Below are 15,192 nucleotides of genomic sequence, written 5' to 3'. Positions count from 1 at the left end.
CAAGTAAGCCACCTCTTTAAGAATTCTTTGTACAAAATGGTAAAAAAATAAAATCTGTATAAATGTTGCACTGCACAATTCTACAGAATTCACCAAGAAGTAAAGGGGGCAAGATCAACCACCATGTAGAAAGAGTAAGGCTTGATACATTCTTGGCAGTATAGTCAGAGGACAGCAGCAAGTCCACTAACAAGTGTCAACTGGACCACACCTCCCAGCTTGGGAGGAATAATATTGTACAGGTGCTCAAGCTGGTGTAGCTGATAGCCGGAAACAGTAGCAGTGAAGAAAAGGAAAGGGATTGATGGGATTACGGATAAAGGAGGGATGAAGGTAATAACCAAAACAGTGAACATAAGCAAGCTTCTACAGTTGGAAAACATCATCAGCTATAGTAATGGAGGGTGAGACAACTGGGCAAAGTTGGTGGGCTAAATGATCCTTGTTTGCCAACATCTACTCTATTTTGATGTATAAATGACCTTTATCTCCATCAAAGTTGAAGGGCAGGGTGGGGAAAGCAAAGACTCCCGCCCTTCAAGTAGTCTACCACAGCTTTTTTTAGGGCCTGATTCTTTTTACAAAGGCTGTTTTCAACAGAGAAGAAACCTTAATATGTACTGTACCTGAATATAACTTGCTTGAGCTAAATCAAATCCCTTCCTATAATAAATCAGACCCTTAATGCACCATTGCAGGGCACTGGCAAAAGTATATGGGCAGCAGCTACTCCCAGCCTGATGTTATATGGTCTTTCTCCCCACCCTGTTGGCACCCAGTCTATTTTCCCATCAGTCTCCCTTACCATCCCATTATCTTCCTGAGCCCCTATCTCCTCTTCTAGCCAACCACATCCCCCCCAAGTAGCATTCACTACCCAGTAAGACTCCTCAGTCACTATCCCCAGCTAGCTAATCAGCCAGTCATCCTTTCCTCCCCTCCCCATTAGGCTAGCCTTAATGTCTTTACCCTCATCTTATGGTCTGCAGCCGCTAGTGGAACAAGAGTTTCCTCTCCTCTGCACCATGCAGTTTTCAGCAAGTTTAAACCGTGTAGAGGAGGAACTCTTGTGCTGGTTTTGTGAGACTTGAGACCCGGGCAAATTTTCCTTTTGGCAATGCCCTTTCAAGCATGCTTGTTCTTGCTGCAAGAAACCAAAATACTGGAGACATCAATATCATACCAGGCTGTAAGATTTGGCATGATGTACAAAGTGAGTTAAAAGCTTTATCTTCCTATCTGTTATTTTTAAACTGAAAATGTATTTATTTAGAAAATATTTATTATGATAATTTTGCTATTGACTTTTGTGATCATTGTCTGTTATATATTGACTAGCCGTTAAGCCCGTTAAAACGGGCGAGATTTCCAGCTACCCTCCTCGCCGCCGCTCCCTCCCCCCTCTGGGCCGGGCCCCCTGCACTGACCTGACAGCGCCTCTCACCTCTGTGTGAAAGCGCTGCAGGCAGCAGCAGATCGCTCTGCTGCTGCCTGCAGTGCTTCCATACGGAGGTGAGAGGCGCTGTCAGGTCAGTGCAGGGGGCCCGATACGGAGGAGGGCGGGAGCGGCAGGGGGAGGTTGGTGCGCGCGATGTTTGTTTCCAGGCGGCAGCGTCCGACAGTGACTCCGACTCCGTTTCCCTCTCTGTTCCGCCCTCTGACATCATCACGTCTTGACGCGAGGGCTGGACAGAGAGGGAAGTCTCTACTGCGCATTTGCAGGTGAGTCGGTCACTCGCCGTTTATATGTTTGATTTCTTATAATCCACTTTGAATCTTTTTTTTGAGTTGGCGGGAATATAAATACCATCTCACATAATTTACAACAAAAAAATCAGCTGAGAAAAAGCCCCCCATCACCAAAAGTGAATTTTGCCAGAAATTATAGCATTATCACCCATATACATTATTGGGATGCAGCCTTTCTTGCAGAGTACACCAAAGCAGAAAGTGGTCCAAGCCTTAAGGTTAGGAGTTAAAAAAAAAAAACCCAACCCTGCTCCGATGTAACATATGATAGTCAATGATGGCAGATAAAGACTTGTACAGTCCATCCATTCTGCTCAACAAGAGAAATTCATTACATAAGGTATGATATGATACTTCATATATATTGATTTGTTCTTGCCATTTTCAGGGCATAGACTGTAGTGTGCCCGGCACTGTCCTTGTTCTAAAACTTCTGAAGTTGTTATCAAAGCCCTGAAAAGCTCCACTCCAACCTATCCAGCCATGATCAGGGCACAAACCGTAGAAGTCTGCCCAGCACTGGCCATGTTCTCCAACTTTTGAAGCTGAATCAGTCTAGCCACAATCGGAGCACAGACTGTGGAAGTCTGCCCAACACTGGTTTTGCTTTTCAATTACCGGTGTTGTCACCTAATCTCCACTAAGCTTCTTTGGATCCATTCCTTTGTGTTTATCCCATGCATTTTTTAATTCCATTACCATTTTCTTCACCACCTCCTGAAGGAGGGCATTCCAGGTATCTACTACCCTCTCAGTGAAAAAATACTTACTGACATTATTCCTGAGTTGGTCCCCTTTAAACCTCAATTCATGTCTTCTAGTTCTACCACCTTCCCGTCTCTGGAAAAGGTTTGTTTGCAGAATAATACCTGTATCATATCATCCGTTTCTCCTTTCCTTCAGGTTATACATGTTCAGGTCATCAAGTCTCTGCTCATACATCTTGCTACATGAACCCCATACCATTTTCATTGCTTTTCTCTGAACCAATTCGTCTTTTTACATCCTTAGCAGATACAGCCTCTTCTGCTGGTTATACTCCTCTCTATGCAGCCTAGCATCCTTCTGGCTGCAGCCATTGCCTTGTCACATTGTTTCCTCACCTTGAGATCCTCAGACATCATCACCCCAAGGTCCCTCTCCTGAGCTGAGTTTACTCTCCCCTCCTATCTGGTACATCTCTTTTGGATTGCTGCACCCGAAGTGCATCACTCTGCACTTCTTGGCATTAAATGTTAACTTTGATGAACTATTACAGAAACCACATTTAAAGATCAATAAGTATCATTAAAGAAGAACTAAGAACTTTGAAAATTGATCTCCGATCAAATGTTTGCACAGATTGATATTTAAAAAGTTTAGCAGTGACTAAGAACTTGCAGAAAGAATATCTTTGGACTTGCACAAACTTGACCCAAGCTAAGTAGCTGATATATAATAATTTTTATAGATAAGAGTATCAGTCTTTTACATACTACTCATCTATTTAGCACTATGGTTAGGATGGAGGATGTGCAATGATGTACATGTGGTGTTCATGCATGATTTGAACTGCTGCTAGTTCACTGCTATACACCAAAAAAACTTAAGTACAAATATTTTATATAAAGATTTTATTTTTTATATGTCACAAATAAGCACAATTCTTCTTTAATGATACTTATTGATCTTTAAATGTGGTTTCTGTAATAGTTCATCAATTTTGACATTAGAAACCGACCTTTATAAGTTACCCAGAAATTTGATTAGTATATTAAATGTTAACTGCCAAACCATTCTCCTAATTTTTGGAGATCTCTTCTCATGGTTTCTACTCCATCCGGGGTATCCACTCTATTGGCTATCTTCGTGGCATCTGCAAAAAGGCAAACTTTTTCTTCTAACAATTCAGCAATGTCTCTCAAATATTTTAAACCGAATCGGACCCAGTACCAACCCCTGAGGCACTCCACTGCTCACCTTCCTTTCCTCTGTGCGGTTTCCATTTACCACCTCTCTCTGCAGTCTGTCAGTCAACCAGTTTATCACTTTGGGTCCTAAGTTCAGCCCTCTCAAGCTTATTCATGAGTCTAAGTAGATTACATCTAGCGAATGTCCTTTATCCAGTTCTTTGTTTACCCAGTAAAAAAATGTTAATCAGATTAGGTTGGCAGGATTTTCCTTTTGTAAAGCCATGATACCTCTGATTCTGTAACTCGTTGGCTTCTAGAAAGTTAACTATATTTTCCTTCAGCAGTGACTCCATTATTTTTCCTACCACCAACGTGAGGCTTACCAGCATGTAGTTTCCCACTTCTTCGCTGTCTCCACTTTTGTGAAGAGGAAACACATCAGCTCATCTCCAATCCTGCAGAACCTCTCCCGTCTCTAAAGATCTATTAAATCCTTAAGAGGTCCCGCCAGGACTTCTCTGAGCTCCCTGGGGTGTACCCCATCTGTCCCCATAGCTTTGGCCACTTTCAGATTTTCAAGCTGTTTCATCTGTGAACGGTGCAATATCCATTCGCAGTCCTTGTCCAGAATTTTCTTCTGTGAACACTGAAGAAAAGTATTTGTTTAGTGCATTTGCTTTATCCTCATCACTCTCCACATAGCTTCTCCCAGCAGCTTTCAATCTTACAATTCCATTCCTATCTTTTCTCCTTTCCCCAATATATCTGAAAAAGGTCTTGTAACCTCTGTTTACAACTTTAGCCCTTTTTCCCTTTGCTTGCGCTTTCACTGGCCATATTTCCCTCTTCGCTTCTTTGAGTTTAATCCAGTAATCTTTTCTGTGATCCTCTTGTTGTGTTCTGTATTTCTGGAACAAAGCTTTTGCCCTTATTTTTTCAGCCACTTGCTTGGAGAATGATATAGGCTTCCTGTGTCTTTTGTTTTGGTTTACTTTCCTTGTGTAAAGATCAGTTGCCATATTTAAAGCAGCTTTCAGCGTGGACCACTGCGCTTCCACTTCACCCATGTCTATCCATGCCATCAGCTCTTTCTTCAGGTATTCCCCCATTTTACTAAAATCAGTATTGCCTGAAATATAATACTTTGAGTTTTGTGCGTCTGCACGCCACTTTTGCTCTTATATCAAACCATATCATGTGATGATCACTATTGCCTAGGTGGGCACCACCCAAACACTGGAAACACTTCCTCCATTTCTGAGCACTAGATTCAGTGTTGACCCTCCCTTGGGGGTTCCATCACCATTTGTTTGAGCAAGGCACTTTGACAGGCATCCACAATCTCTCTACTTCAATTCTGCTGATGTCATGTGCCAGAGGTAACTTACAGGTTAACAGTACCAATCTAAAAATGACAGCCTCCAGGACATAAAAAAATAATAGTTCAATATTTTTGTTACATTTGTACCCCGCGCTTTCCCACTCATGGCAGGCTCAATGCGGCTTACATGGGGCAATGGAGCGTTAAGTGACTTGCCCAGAGTCACAAGGAGCTGCCTGTGCCTGAAGTGGGAATCGAACTCAGTTCCCCAGGACCAAAGTCCACCACCCTAACCACTAGGCCACTCCGCCTTAAAACTAGTCCTTTAGGACTAGAATACTACCCATTAAACTCAGTGCTGCGGGGCCTATTATTTGACCAATCGGGAATTTGAGACACATCATTTCCGGTTGATGAAAAGCAAAGCACTCAAGGAGGTTTAATGACAGGATCCATATGACGTCAAAAAGTTGAAGCTGTTCCCCCCCCCCCCACCTCCCCCGTCATATTGGCCAGAACAAAACAATTGTTATTGCTACTGAAAACAATAGGAAACTTGTGAGTTTTTATGAAATCTTCTAGGTTTTGCATTCTCTCTGTTAGGAGGGGACTGAAGCGGGAGATGTAGGGGAAGTTGTATGTGTGTGTGTGTGTGTGTATAGGGGGGGGGGGGGGTTGGAAGTCCTGGAGCAGACATACATTTTGAGTATAACCATCCCCCCTTGAAAACTCTCCAACCCCCCCTTACATCCCCCGCCCCCTCCTAACAGAGAGAATGCAAAACCTAGAAGTTTTCATAAAATTTAACAAGTTTGCTATTGTTTTCAATAGCGATTGCTAATGTTTTGTTCTAATATGGTGGACTGCCCACTGCCTTCAGCCCATCCAAATAATGGCCAGATAGGAGCATACTACATACAAAAATAGAAAGTTTACAAATAATTTTCTCTTATACTATAAAAGTACTTACAAGCTTATTACAACACAATTTAATTTTCTTACATATCAAAAGAACAAAAAAATTCTATGTTAAAATGTGCACAGACCCCCTTCCTATTTGTATATTGTTGATATTCAGATAGGAGCATGCCAGCAGGCTCCTGTCATTAAACCTCCTTGGGCTGCCCCAAGGAGGTTTGATTGAGAACAGAAGATGGCACGACGTCAAAAAGTTGAAGCCACTTAGGTTAGTCTATGTTTCCCCTTCCCCACGCAGCCGTTATTCTGCTTACACTCAAAAGAAAGCAAAAAACCTATAAGCTTCTGCATCCACATTATTGTTCTTTATTGTTGATAACATTTTTAATCTCACTTAACATGCCAGCTTATGCATCATACAGCTATACACAGAGGAAGCATAATAATGGAATAACTTCATAGGTACAGTAGTAATTTGTTATAAATCGTAATCAGTGTGTCATTCGGAGGGGCTGGTTATACAGACACTCTAGCATGTGTTATATTTGCGTAGAGATCTTTTTCTCTTGGTAAAGGGCCACTAAAACAGACATCATGTTATAAGAATCAGGTGCTCGACATTCATAGTAACATAGGGGGTCTTTTACTAAGCGGCGGTAAGCTTACTGCTCGCTAAACTAGAAGCACCGCCTGGTGGTAGTTCTCAACCCCCCCCCCCCCCCCCCCCCCCCGTGTGCGCCATTTCCAGCACTGCAAAAATATTTTTATTTTTGTAGCGCTGGTGTTTACCTGGCAGTAATCGGGCAGTGCCGTGCGCTGCCCAGTTACCGTCGGGCTAGTGCTGAAGCCCTTACTGCCACCTCAATGGGTGGTAACATAGTAGATGATGGCAGAAAAAGACCTGCATGGTCCATCTAGTCTGCCCAACAAGATAAACTCATATGTACTACTTCTTGTGTATACCTTACCTTGATTTGTATCTGCCATTTTCAGGACACAGACCGTAGAAGTCTTGCCCAGAACTAGCCCCACCACCCAAACACCAGCCCCGCCTCTCAATCTTGGCTAAGCTTCTGAGGATCCATTCCTTCTGCACAGGATTCCTTTATGTTTATCCCACGCATGCTTGAATTCCGCTACGGGTGGTGGTAAGAGCTCCCCACACAGCCATATCTTTAAAAAAAACCCAGCTTTTTACTCGCTGCAGTAAAAGAGGGCCTCAGCGCGCATCAAACACACCCACTGACACCAGCGCAGACTCCCTTTTGCCCAGCTTAGTAAAAGGACTCCATAGTAAGTGATGGCAGATAAAGACCAGAACAGTCACATTCATTATCAATCTAAGATTAAATCAAAATGAACATGATATTATATACTTAATCATGCTCTTTCTTTGGTGTTTCTGGGACATAGACCGTAGAAGTCTGCCCAACTCTACCCTTATGTTCCAATGACTGGAGTCGTCGTCAAATTTCACTCCAGCCTATCCGAATCTGTCTTGTGATTTGCGAGACACAGACCGTAGAAGCCAGCCCGGCATTGTTTTCACATTCCAGATAATTGGAGTTTCCGTTGAAGGTCTCTTCAGCCCATCCTAAACCGGATCGCTATATGTGGGACTCAGACTGTACAAGCCAGCCCGGCACTGGCCTTTAGCTGATACAGCCAGAGTTGCTATCTAAGCACCACTTGACATGCAAACACATATTTAAAAAAGAAAATATTTAAAGGGTTGCAAATCATTCATTTTCTAATTTAGAGATCCTCTGTGTTCATCTCACGCCTTTTTGAATTCTACCAGTTTTTTTTTCCACCACCTCCCTCGGGAGGTCATTCCAGGCATCAACCACCCTCTCTGTGAAAATAATTTGCTGACATTACTCCTAAGTCCACCACACAACCTCAATTCACATCTAGTTTTACCATTTTCCCTTTTCTTGAAAACATTTGTTTCTATATTAATACCTTTCAAATATTTAAATGTCTATCATATCTCCCCTGTCCCTCAACTCCTCTAGGGTATATACGTCTTCTATTTATTTACTTCTTTATGAATTAGGTTTAAACCTGGGAGCATTTAAAATATTTTTCCCAATGCCTATATCAAAAGAGAAAGATGGTTTGTGGGAACTTAGTTATTGCATTTGTATCCCACATTTTCCCACCTATTTGCAGGCTCAATGCGGCTTATATAGTTTTGTTAACATTGTCATTCCAAGATATCAGATACAGTTAGTGTTGTGCAGAGATGAAGGAAGGGAGTGATTAAGGTAGTTGTAGAGGTGGACTTTCATAACTGAGTAGGTCTTCATGTTTCAAGGCCAGTTCCTCTGCAGCAGCCTTGGTTAACTGAGCAGATTTTAACTCAAATGGACTTTGATCCTGGGAAACTGGATTCAATTCCCAATGCAGCTCCTTGTGACTCTGGGCAAGTCACTTAACCCTCCATTGCCCCAGGTATAAATTAGTACCTGTATATACTGTGAACTGCTTTGAATGTAGTTGCAAAAACCACAGAAAAGAGGTATATCATTTCCCTCTCCTCTCTATGCATCTAGTTATGTCACAGGTCCACATTCCTTTTCCAAAGGCCATAAGACTCCTAGCACTGCACAGAATGCATTTTGAATTGTGCTCTGTGTTTCCATATAAAATACAGACACCTATGTAAAGAAGCATCAACTTCACACCTAACATGAGTACACTTGGGTGAAGACAGTATAAAAACTCCACAAGACCCTTTTGCTCCTTTTGTTCTGTGGAATGCAGTGGTATATTATAAAAATGCACTTAATATTGTCTATTACTACTATTTAAAAGAATGATAGTAAATAATGAGGGCGGAGCTACCTTCATGCAGAAGTCCAGAGTCAGTCTAAATATGCCAACATTCTCCAGTTATGTGATACACATTTATTTCTTCTTCAAGTCAGTTTTCAACAGCATTTTCTCAGTTATTACCTAAGGGGTATGTTTACTAAGATGCGTTAGTGTTTTAAGGCACGTTAAACGCTAACGTGCCTATACATTTCGATGGGCGTTAGCGTTTAATGCGTGTAAACCATTTACATGCGTTAAAAACGCTAATACACCCATAGTGCACCTTAATAAACATAGGTGTAAATGTGAACACAATTATAATGCTAATTAATACATTTTGGATGTTACTGAATTCTATTATTCTGTCACTGTATTTCCAGTTCTGGCACAGTATAAATCATCACATGGACAAAATATAAAAACCAATGGACTGCATTAGGGGCTTATATCCCATTTAGTTATGTATCTGCAGGAAATAAAATATTTATTTTTTATTACTTTGACTTATGAAAACCACTTGTCCCTGAAACATGCTCAAAACAGAATAATCCATTTGTACAAAAGAGATGAGGTGAAGGGGGGAACAAGATGGCAGCCTGAAGGGAGCACTGCGAAGCTGCTTCAGGACTCGCACTGACTCCATTCTAATTTGCTTACTATATGCCTAAACGGAGGGACAGACAACGCCAGGCCCCGCGGTACCTGTCTTGCCGACAGTAGGGCCCATGGATCGCTTCGCCATCCCAGGAACTTCGGGACGCTGTGAATCTTCACTGCGAGCAGTGGCGTAGCTATGTGGGGCCAGAGGGGGCCTGGGCCCCTTAGATTTGGCCCTAGACTCCCCTGACGACATGCCAGACCCCCCTCCCGCCGCCAACCCGCCGTCGCCTGCCTTTGCTGGCGGGGGACCCCAACCCCCTCCAGCCGAGGTCCTCTTCTTCTTGCAAAAGGTTTCCTTTTGTTTCTGATGTGCGGCACGTCCTGCAAGAAGAAGAGGACCTCGGCTGGCAGGGGTTGGGGGTCCCCCGCCAACAAAGATAGGTGACGGCGGGTTGGCGGCCAGAGGGGGGTCGAGAGGGTTGGCGGCAGGGGGGCAAAGTCAGCAATGGCGGCGGAGGGGGGGGGGGGTCGGTGGCGCCGGGGAGGGGGCTAAAATGTGCCCCCCTCACCTTGGGCTCTGGACCCCCCTCCCGCCAAACTCTGGCTATGCCCCTGGCTGCAAGTGGGAGCGGAGAGAGGTGAACTGCCCCCACAGCTAAAAGTCGACATCTCTTTCAGGCCCGAGATAAGGAATCCGCCGCCTATGCCTGCAGTCGAGCAAGGACTATCTGAACAGGGACTCCTGCAATCCGAAGGTGCAGTAGTACTCCCTACACCGGGGCCAGACCCGAGCAATCGACTGCTGAACACCCCTATGAGGATAGGTGTGACCCAGCATGGCGACAGCATTTCTGGTGCAATATCTATGGAGAGGGAGCTGAATCTCTTTGAAGACTCCGAGATTCAATCAGTTTCACTAAGTAAGTCATTTTTTTCTTCCAAACCGCCAGCTATAACTTTGGAAACTATATGGGAAGCCCTTTTGGCTCTAGAGACATCTTTTTCTCAAAAATTGGTTTCGGTCTCACAAAAAGTTCAAATTCCTAATGAAAGTATTTCTATCCTGGAGAAGAAAATTACAATTGAAGAGAAAAATTAAATTAATAGTAAATATATAAAACTTTGTCAACAGAGTCAAGTAAATATTATTAAGGAGGTAGCAGCCCCATTTCCAAATCCAGAAACGGTCTTGACATCTACACCCTAATCTGTTTTAGAAATGTTCTTGTGATTCTCCCTTCAGGTCTCTAATTGAATTAGTGATTAATATTACTTTCCTTTGAGAATAATGCCTTGTTCCCCCCTCAGGGATTGTGGACTATGATAGGACGACTATATACTTAATTTTCTTTTAATAATTTGTAAATGGAAAAAATATTGTGATTATATTCTTCCTTTTATTTTCTGTACAAGAATTATTCTTGGAATTGTAATATTAAATCTTCAATATATATTAAAAAAAGAGATGAAGTGAAGATGTGATTCTATGTGCCCCCATGAAAGGAGAGTTTAATATTACTTCCAGTCTTTATAACACCAAGCTTCCCGAGGCAGATTACAACAGTTAAGATGAACCCATCAGTACACAGGATATCCTCACTGAACTATGGCCTTGTTATTACTGTATTGTAAACAGTGTAGAAAAATGAGCACAAAATACAGCCTTTATTAGTGCTGTTGCTTCCTGCTTGTTCCAGTCCATCTACTCCAGCTTCTCCCAGCCTCTTCCAGTCCGTCTGCTCCAACTTGTTCCAGTCCGCCCGACCCAGCTTCTCCCTGCTTGTCCCAGTCCATCTGCTCCAGCCTCTCCCAGCCTGTTCCAGTCTGCCAATCACCAGTTTCTCCCTGCATATTCCAGTCCATCTGCTCCAGCCTGCCTATTCCACTCCATCTGCTCTAGCGTGTTCCAGTTCGCCTGATCCAGCTCCCTCCTGCTCGTTCCAGTCCATCTGCTCCAGCCTGCTTGTTCCAGTCCATCAGCTCCAGCATGTTCCAGTCTGCCTGATCCAGCTGCTCTAGCGTGTTCCAGTCCATCTGCTCCAGCGTGTTCCAGTCCGCCTGACCCAGCTTCCCCCTGCTCATTCCAGTCCATCTGCTCCAGCCTGCTTGTTCCAGTCCATCTGCTCCACCATGTTCCAGTCCGCCTGATCCAGCTTCTAGCCAATCACCTGTTCCTGCCTGCCTGCTAGCCAATCAACCTGCCTGCTACCTCCTTATGCCTGCTAGCCAATCAACCTGCCTGCCTGCCTGCTAACCAGTCAACCAACCTGCCTGCTTGTCTGCCTCTCAACCACCTGCTGGTCTGCCCATCAACAACCTGCCTGCCTCTCAACCACCTGCTGGTCTGCCCATCAACAACCTGCCTGCCTCCCAGCCTGCATAACTACCTACCTCAGTCACTACATATTAACCCGTAAACATCCAGTCATGGCCCCCATACCCATTCTCTTCCTTGCCCTGTCCCTCCCCAATCTTTTCCCCTTCCCACCGCCACGTATCGCACAAACTCACTGCCCATCCATGTCCTCTCCCGTCCACCACACCTGTCACCGTCCTCACCTCATCCTTGCAAACATTTCCGTGATATCTCCAATCTCATCTCTATTCCCCTCCTCCCTCCCCTTCTCGTGTGCCTTGTGGAACTCACACTCAGTCTGCAACAAACTTTCTTTCACCCATGATCTCTTCATTTCCCATTCCCTTCAACTGCTCGCCCTAACTGAAACCTGGCTCTCCCCTGATGATTCTGCCTCAGTCGCAGCCCTATGTCATGGAGGTTATCTCTTCTCCCACACTTCCCGCCCAGTTGGCCATGGTGGAGGCGTCGGGTTACTACTCTCGCCCTCCTGTAGTTTCCAACCCCTCCTCCTACCGCAATCTCACTGCTTCTCATCCATTGAAGCCCACGCCATCCACCTATTCCACCCGTTGCCACTCAGAGTGGCAGTCATTTACCACCCCCCTGATAAATCTCTCTCTTCCTTCCTCACCGACTTCGATGCCTGGCTTTCTGTCTTTCTTGATCCTTCATCTCAGTCCCTCATTCTCGGAGACTTTAACATACACGTTGATGACCCATCCCGACTCTCACGCTTCTCGGTTCCTCACGCTAACATCCTCCTTCAACCTCAAGCTGTGCTCCACCACCCCTACTTACAAAGATGGCCATTGTCTCGACCTCGTCCTCTCCTCTTCCGGCTCACCCTCCAATCTCCACACCTCAGCTCTCCCTCTCTCTGATCATCACCTGATCACCTTCACGCTTCTTCACCCCCTCCTCAGCCCCGCCCAACGTTAACCACTACTACCAGGAACCTCCTGGCTATTGACCCTCCCACCTTTTCCTCTAGTATCTCTAATCTCCTCCCCTCCATCATGTCATCCGAGTCTGTCGATAAGGCTGCCTCCGCTTATAATGCCACTTTCTCCTCCGCTCTGGACACCCTCGCACCACCCACCTCTCGTCCCACAAGGCGTACCAATCCCCATCCCTGGCTGACCCCTTGCATCCGTCACCTTCGCTCCTGCACCCAATCTACTGAACGCCTCTGGAGGAAATCTCGCACCCATTCAGATTTCCTTCACTACAAATTCATGCTATCCTCCTTCCAGTCCTCCCTATTCCTTGCCAAATAGGACTACTATACCCAATTGACCAACTCTCTCAGCTCCAGCCCTCGTCGTCTCTTCGCCACCCTTAACTACCTCCTCAAAGTGCCCTCTGCTCTCCCCCCCCCCTCTCACTCTCTCCTCAATCACTAGCTGACTACTTCCGCGACAAGGTGCAAAAGATCAACCTTGAGTTCACTACCAAGCCACCTCCTCCCCTTCACCCTCCAACCCTGGCCTCTTTCTCCTCCTTCCTTGATATCACCAAAGAGGAAACCGCCCACCTTCTTTCCTCCTCGAAATGCACCACCTGTTCCTCTGACCCCATCCCCACCAACTTACTTAACACCATCTCTCCTACTGTCACCCCCTCCATCTGTCATATCCTCAACCTCTCCCTCTCCACTGCAACTGTCCCTGACACCTTCAAGCACGCCGTAGTCACACCTCTCCTCAAAAAAACCATCACTTGACCCTACCTGTCCCTCCAACTACCACCCCATCTCCCTCCTACCCTTCCTCTCCAAAATACTTGAGCGTGCCATTCACAGCCGCTGCCTTGATTTTCTCTCCTCGCAGGCCATCCTCGATTCGCTTCAATCTGGTTTTCGCCCTCTTCACTCAACAGAAACAGCACTCTCTAAAGTCTGCAATGACCTGTTCCTTGCCAAATCCAGAGGCCACTACTCCATCCTCATCCTCCTCGATCTATCCGCCGCTTTTGACACTGTCAATCATGACTTACTTCTTGCCACACTGTCCTCATTTGGGTTCCAGGGCTCTGTCCTCTCCTGGTTCTCCTCCTATCTCTCCCATCGTACCTTCAGAGTACACTCTCATGGATCTTCCTCCACCCCCATCCCGCTCTCTGTTGGAGTTCCCCAGGGATCTGTCCTTGGTCCCCTTCTTTTTTTCAATCTACACCTCTTCCCTGGGCTCACTGATCTCATCTCATGGTTTCCAGTATCATCTTTATGCTGACGACACCCAGCTGTATCTCTCCACACCAGACATCACCGCGGAGACCCAGGCCAAGGTATCGGCCTGCTTATCCGACATTGCTGCTTGGATGTCCAACCGCCACCTGAAACTGAACATGGCCAAGACCGAGCTTATCGTCTTTCCACCAAAACCCACTTCTCCTCTTCCCCCGCTCTCAATCTCAGTTGATAACACTCTCATCCTCCCCGTCTCATCCGCCCGCAACCTCGGAGTCATCTTCGACTCCTCCCTCTCGGCGCACATCCAGCAGACAGCCAAGACCTGTCGATTCTTCCTCTTTAACATCAACAAAATTCGCCCCTTCATCTCTGAGCACACCACCCGAACTCTCATCCACGCTCTCATTACCTCTCGCCTTGACTACTGCAACCTACTCCTCACTGGCCTCCCACTTAACCACCTATCCCCCCTTCAATCCGTTCAGAACTCTGCTGCACGTCTTATATACCGCCAAAACCGATATACTCATATCACCCCTCTCCTCAGGTCACTTCACTGGCTTCCGATCAGATACCGCATTCAGTTCAAGCTTCTCCTTCTTACCTACAAATGCACTCGGTCTGCAGCCCCTCACTACCTCTCTACCCTCATCTCCCCTTACGTTCCCACCCGAAACCTCCGCTCTCAGGACAAATCCCTCCTCTCAGTACCCTTCTTCACCACCGCCAATTCCAGACTCCGCCCATTCTGCCTCGCCTCACCCTATGCCTGGAATAGACTTCCTGAGCCCTTGCGCCAAGCCCCCTCCCTACCCATCTTCAAAGCCTTACTCAAAGCCCACCTCTTCAATGTTGCTTTCGACACCTAACCTCTATACCTTTCAAGAAATCTAGACTGCCCCAATTTATTGACCCCTACTTAACTAACTGTACATTTGTCGTTTAGATTGTAAGCTCATTGAGCAGGGACTGTCTTTCTATGTTAAATTGTACAGCGCTGCGTAACCCTAGTAGCGCTTTAGAAATGTTAAGTAGTAGTAGTAGTAGTAGTAGTATATCTAGATAAGGGAACCTTTCAAATAAATTAAAAAGCTGTCAAGTTAAAAATATATATTTTTGTCCTCCACCTTTTAAGGCACTGCCTATCCAACTGGAACATCTTTTGACTTTTTACAGATAGTCCATGCATAGGCAGTCCATTATTTCGAAAAATCTTTTACTATTGTTTTCAATAGCGTTTGCTATTGTTTTTGGTGTACTTGTGACTCCGCCCACTGCCACCAAGACACGCCTACAAGTTTCAACCCATATAATGCGCTACATAGTACACTACCTATTCTCA

Source organism: Microcaecilia unicolor, chromosome 4, assembly GCF_901765095.1.
Source record: "Microcaecilia unicolor chromosome 4, aMicUni1.1, whole genome shotgun sequence".
NCBI lineage: Eukaryota > Metazoa > Chordata > Amphibia > Gymnophiona > Siphonopidae > Microcaecilia > Microcaecilia unicolor.
Note: the sequence above shows the minus strand (reverse complement) of the source record.